This window comes from Monodon monoceros, unplaced genomic scaffold (genome assembly GCF_005190385.1).
Source record: "Monodon monoceros isolate NGI ecotype Baffin Bay Population unplaced genomic scaffold, NGI_Narwhal_1 Super_Scaffold_5, whole genome shotgun sequence".
Taxonomy (NCBI): Eukaryota; Metazoa; Chordata; class Mammalia; order Artiodactyla; family Monodontidae; genus Monodon; species Monodon monoceros.
Genome location: NW_021703782.1, coordinates 22,683,433 through 22,690,351, shown reverse-complemented (window position 1 = coordinate 22,690,351; position 6,919 = coordinate 22,683,433). Strand labels below are relative to the sequence as shown.

General features: G+C 39.1%; 1 pseudogene; it reads left to right on the top strand.

The window, feature by feature from the left end:
• The first annotated feature begins 627 nt into the window (after positions 1-627).
• LOC114884732 lies at positions 628-4,170 on the top strand (annotated as a pseudogene).
• Positions 4,171-6,919: the final 2,749 nt, after the last annotated feature.

Below are 6,919 nucleotides of genomic sequence, written 5' to 3'. Positions count from 1 at the left end.
CAAAGTCAATTCACCTGGCTTATTCACAAATGGGTCGCAGATCCATTCCTTCCCAGTTCAGGGGTCTTTTGTGGTTGGGAAGTAATGCTCAAACTCTTGTGAAAGCTGAGATAGATGAGCAGTTTTGAAGGTTTCATGGTTTCGTTGGATAGCTGGTCGCCACATATTATACAAAGTGGGCTTGGAGAATGTGAATCACCCACTGCAATTTAAGTAAGACTCTTGGTATTTTCTTTTAAATGCAGCTTTTTTTTGTTGGCAGCCTGAGAGTCTTCTGCTCTCTCATCATTGGGTCTTTCACCCTTTTCAAAGAAGCTCTTCAGCGACATTTGTTTTTTATTCATTTTGGCTAGGGTGAGCTTGTGGGCTTACCAAGACTATGACTGAGACAAGTGCACAGTGTGGGAAAGAGGCGCGGATGGAAGTGGTAAATAAAATAATGGGCGGGCCACGTGCAGACTAAAATAAGTGTCAAATTCTGACTTAAAGCCTGCCACCAGATGCAGCTTAATTGTCACTTGTCACTCACTGATAGGGTTTTGATATTAGTCTGCAAGCAATTGATTTATTATGGTCTCTGTGCAGTCAAGCCTCTCTGCTAATGATAATCTGTATTTGTAGCCGCTCCTCAGTATTAGCATCACCACCTCAGCTCCACCTCAGATCATCAGGCATTAGAGTCTCATAAGATCCTTCGCATGCGCAGATCACAGTAGGGTTCATGCTCCTATGAGAATCTAATGCTGAGGCTGATCTGACAGGAGGCAGAGATCAGGTGGTAATGTGAGTGATGGGGAGTGGCTGTAAATACAGATGAATGGCTCACTCACCCGCCGCTCACCTCCTGCTGTGAGGCCTTGTTCCTAACAGGACACAGACCGGTACCAGTCTGTGGCCCGGGTTGGGGACCCCTGCTCTAGTGGGCTTTTTGTTTATAATAGCCCCTCCCAACTTTCCCTTCTCAACAAAAAGTTTCCTCTCCTTACTTTGCTGCACTTCTTTGCTGGATTTTGATGTCAAAACTCCACAGGCAACTTCCTCACTTTGACCCAAGCTCTTGATAAATATTCAGCCGATGGAATGTGCTTGGCTCTAGCTGATGCTGGTGACACTGCTGAAGATGCTAACTTTATGGAAACCATGGCAGATGCAGGTATTCTCCATCTGTACACCTGGGTGGAATGGGTGAAAGAAATGGTTGCCAACTGGGATAGCCTAAGAAGTGGTCCTGCCAACACCTTCAATGATAGAGTTTTTGCCAGTGAAATTATAAAAACAGATCAAAACCATGAAAAGATGATGCTTAAAGAAGCTTTGAAAACAGGGTTTTTGAGTTTCAGGCAGCGAAAGATAAGTACCATGAATTGGCCATAGAAGGGATGCACCAAGACCTTGTATTCCGGTTTATTGAAGTTCAGACACTTCTCTTGGCTCCATTCTGTCCTCATTTGTGTGAGCACATATGGACACTCCTGGGAAAGCCCAACTTAGTTATGAATGCTTCATGGCCTCTGGCAGGTCCTGTGGATGAAAGCTTGATACATTCCTCACAGTATCTCATAGAAGTAGCACATGACCTTAGACTGTGACTCAAGAACTGTATGATACTAGCTAAAGGGAAGAAGACTGACAAGCAGCCCCCTCAGTAGCCTTCACATTGCACCACCTATGTGGCGAAGAACTATCCATCTTGGCAACACATCACCCTGTCAGTTCTACATAATCACTTTGAGACCAACAGTGGAAAATTGCCTGATAACAAAGTCATGCTAATGAACTAGGCAATTTGCCAGAAATGAAGAAATACATGAAGAAAGTGATGCCATTTGTCACAATGATTAAGGAAAATCTGGAGAAGATGGGACCTCATGTTCTGGATTTGCAATTACAATTTGAAGTGCTCATGGAGAATAGAGTCTATCTGACCAATTCCCTTGAGCTAGAACACACAGAAGTCAAGTGTGCCTCTGAAGCAGATAAAGTCAGGGAAGATTGCTGTTCTGGGAAACCACTTAACGTTTTTAGAACAGAACCTGGTGTATGAGCTTCCCTAGTGAATTCTCAGCCATTCAATGGCCACTTCTCAACCAAAATTGAAATCAGGCAAGGAGATAACCGTGATTCTATAATCTGGCGTTTAATGAAAGTGGACCGAGGAATCAAAGACCTTTCCAAAGTGAAACTGATGAGATTTGACGATCCACTGTTGGGGCCTTGGCAAGTTCCTGTCCTGGGAAAAGAGCATGCTGAGGAGATGCCCATTTCTGAGCATGCTGTTTTCCACATGGACCCCACGAGCAAGAAAATTCATCTTACTGAAAATGGGCTATGGGCAGATATTGGTGATACAATGATATATCTTGTTCATTAAATTCAGGCACATTGGAGATTTATCCTGGTTTCTGGGGATATTACTACTATGACTGTGCCTACAGATGGGCTATGAGAACCTTAGGCTGGACCTAAATGTGGTTTGCTATAGTTGCGTGTCTCGAATTGCAGTTGTTTTCTGCTCCCAGATAAACTTGCTTTGCTGGTATAATAACTGGCTGTTTTATTGTCTGGTGTTAACAAAAACTTTGCAGGAAAAAAATACTACAAACAAAAGAAAAACCCAAATAAAAAATTTGGTAAATTTTTTGCTACACATATGACAGAAGACTAGTATTCTTCAAGGTGCAAAGAGTTCCTACAAATTAAGGAGAAAAATAAAACAAAAATCCAAATAGAAGAATTGACCATGGACATAGACAATTCACAAGAAATAAATATCAAATGACTGTTTTCTGTTTCATTTTTGAACAGCTTCTTTTGAGATTTAATTCATTTACGGGTAATTCACACCTTTAAAGTGTAAAATTCAATGGTGTTTAGTACATTCCCATAGTTATGGATCCATCATCATAATCAATTTTAGAACATTTTCATTATGCCCAGAAGAAACTCTGCACACCTTAGTCATCACTCTTCAGTCTTCCTAACCCCTCATCACAGGCAACAACTAATCTAATTTCTGTCTCTACAGATTTGCCTATTTCTGACATTTCAGATATATGGAATCATACAATATGTGGTCCTTCATTGGTTGATGATACTGAACACTTTTCCTGTGCTTATTGGTCATTTGCTTATCTTTTTGGGAGAACTATTCAGATCCTTGGTCCATTTTTAATTGGGTTATTTGTTGTTTTATTATTGTGTTGCTAAGTTCTTTGTATGTTTTATACAAGTGCCTTTTCAGATATGTGATTTGCAGATATTTTCTCCCATTCTGTGGGTTGTCTTTTCACTTTCTTGATGGTGTTCTTTGAAGCTCAAAAGATTTACTTTTGGGGATCACTAGTTTACCTATTTTGTTGTTGTTGTTGTTGTTGCTTGTGCTTTTGGTGTTAGAATTAGAAACCATTGTCTAAGGTCACAAAGGCTTATACCTATGTTTTCTTCTAAGCATTTTATAATTTTTACATCTAGGTCTTTGGTACTTCTGAGTTAATATTTACATGTAGTGTGAGATGGAAGTCCAACTTCTTTTTCTAAAATGTGGATATACATTTGTCTGAGCACCATTTGTTGAAAATACTGGCACCCCTTTGAATTGTCTTGGTACCCTGTTGAAAATCAATTGATTGTAAATGTGATGGCTTATTTCTGGACTGTAAATTCTACTCCATCTATCTATATATCTATTCTTTTTTTTTTTTTTGCCACACAGTGGCCTGTGGGATCTTAGTTCCCCAACCAGGGATTGAACCCAGGCCCTTAGCAGTGAAACCTCGGAGTCCCAACCACTCAACCACCAGGGAATTCCCTATATATCTATGCTTATGTAAATACCATATTGTCTTAATTACTGTAGCTTTGTAGTAAGTTTTAAAATTGAGAAGTGTGATTCCTCAAACTTTATTCTTCTTTTTCAATATTGTTTTGGCTATTCTGTATTCCTTAAATTTGTACACAAATTTTAGGATCAGCTTATCAAATTCTGCAAAAATGTCGAGATTTTGATAAGGATTGTACTGAATCTGTAGATCAATTTGGAGAGTATTGCCATCTATAAATATTGTTTTCCAGTTTGTGAACATGAGATACTTTCAAACTTATCTAGTTCTTTAATTTCTTTCAACACTGGTAATTTTCAGAGTATAATTTTTGTTTTTATTTTGTTAAAATTATTCCTATTTTATTCTTTTGAAATCTATTATAAAAGGAATTGTTTTCTTAATTTCACTTTTGGTTTACCCATTGCTACTGTATAGGAAAAAATTGACTTTTGTATATTGATTTTATATCCTACAACCTTGCTGAACTTGTTTATTACTTCTAATAGTTTTTAGTGCATTTCTGAGGCTCAAATGACTTTTAAATATATGAAAAGAGACCAACCTGTCATAAAATGAGACAAATGTAAATAAAAACTATCATGGGATATGGTTTTGTTCACCTACTGAACTTGCAAAGATCTAAAATGACATTCATATCATTGTATGGGTGTGGTATGTATTAATATTTCTACTAATATTCATACTCTTTATTCAGCAATCCCATTTCTAGGAATATATCCAAGAGCAGCTATCTTCCAGTTCACATACAGTATCCCTAGGGATGCATAAACAGTATTGAAGTGTTATGTTGTATGTAGGCAGGTCACTGTTTGATTCCATTTACATAACCAGGCAAAACCACTCTGTTGAGAGAACTCAGCATAACTGTATCATCATATCATTTAATCAAAATTTTTCAGGAGACTTCCCTGGTGGTCCAGTGGCTAAGATTCAGCGGTCCTACTGTAGGAGGCCTGGATTCGATCCCTGATCAGGGAACTAGATCCCACATGCCACAACTAAAAGTTCACATGCCACAGCTAAAGATCCTGCATGCCACAACTAAGACCTGGCACAGCCAAATAAATAAATAAATACTTAAAAAAAATTTTTTTTCAGGATGTTTCTTTAAATCATGAGGACTTCCTCCATCTCAACCTAACCATAATGCTCCTCCTCAATAAAATAATAACTCTCCTCTATCATCGAGTAGTTTGCTTGCTGTTTGTTTTATTTTTTTAATATATATTTTTTAATTGGGTTCCTTTTAAATTTTTTTTTTATTTTAGAGTTGCTTTACAATGTTGTGCTCGCTCCTGCTGCACAGCAAAGTGAACCAGTCATATGTATTGCTTGCTGTTTAAAAGTTATTGTTATATTACCCTTTTCATAAGCATTGTATCCAGTTCAAATCCAGCCCCCCCAAGTTATTTCAGTAGCCTTCTACATGGTCGCATATATTTCATAATTTCTACTCTAAATTTTCTTCTAGATAGCAACAGATTGATTTTAAAAAGTCACCCCACGAACCTGACTGAACATCTTCAATTGTCTCCCACTGGATGGTGAAACTCCCTTACATGTGCATAGAATTTAAATTCCCCAATATCCTGGCACTTGAGGCCCTTCACAAACCCTATGTTCTAACAAATGCGCATGATACAGCATTCAGACAAGTCATGTATTCATTTATAATAAATAGTTGTTGAACCCTTACTGTCCTCTAGGAGGTATATTGATAAGGAAAACAGATCTTGCCTCTGGCCTCTGGACTTTATAATGGGGTGGGTGGTGACTAAACAAGTCAGTGATGGATGTAATTACAAAAGAGAATCAGTACTACAAAGAAAAATAAACAAGGATGTCAGTAAAAGAGAATAGAGGGCAATCTACTTGTGCAGGTGGTCAGAAAAGGCTTCTCTGAGGAGGTGACATTTAAAAGCATATATTTGCCTGCTGGGTAGAGAATGACCTGGAGAAAGGTGGGAGTGAGCCAGGGGAGGAAGCTGCTTAGTTGACCAGATGGCTGAACTCTGGTCCTGCTGTTTCTTTCTTGGAGTCATTCATTCAGTAAATATTTCCTTAGCACCATGTGATGTTCCCTTCATGAAGTGTAAACATTCTTGTGCATGTAGACATAGTGTCCCCTCCAGAGGCTAATGCAGTACCTTGTGCTCAGTAGGGTCCATTTGATATCTGTTGAGCCAGGGAGTGGAAAGGCTCTTCTGGCTCTTTTTCATTCAGCAGTGCTGTGACAGTGATAGTTTCAATTATTTGAGAGAAGCCTGGAAGAGGAATGGCGCTCTAATTTATGATTTTCCTGAGGTTCCAAGGTAAGCCAAAAATGAGTGTAGAGAAAGAGTACTTTCTGAGAGAATTCCTGAGAAGAAAGTGGTCCTTTTTGGTTCTTCTGGTCCCACTGCTGCCAGACTTCCAAGGAAAGAGGCTTGCGAAATCTGGCTCCTTCCCCCTCTAATAGGAAGCTGCTCGGGTCTACCTGGTCTGAGGCTTCCTGGGAAGCAAGGTGGCCAGACCTCTCCTTTCAGAATGGGAAAGGAAGGGACTCATACCCTCCTGGTTGAGGTTTTTGGAGCCAGGGCGGACTGCCTCCAAATATGCCACAATGGCACATTGATTATTTTGAATTAAAGTTACTTAAGAAATGGCCAATGCAAGAGGGACACTCTGACCTTCCCCTCTGTCTCCCTGAAAACAGGAAATAAATCTCCCATGTGAAAGGTACCCTTTTTGTACCAGGAGGCAAAGAGAGATCCTTATCACCAGAGACAAGGAAATCAGGCTGAGAAGCCTGTATAAACAAACGCTGTTACTTTTTAAATTTACTACCCCAAGCCCAAATTCTGTTTAGATTTTTCACTAATTGAGCACCCAAAACCTAAGTTTGTATTGTCAATTCCTCACAAATTTATTTTTTCTTTGTCTAAAAAGTATAAAATCTGCCTGCTTTGGTCACCTCGTAGATCCCATTTCTATGAGGCCTACATGTGCATGAATTAAAATGTTTCTTTTTCTCCTGTTCTTCTGTCTTGTGTTAATTTTGTTATTAGTCCACCCACAGGAACTCAAGAGGAGTAAAG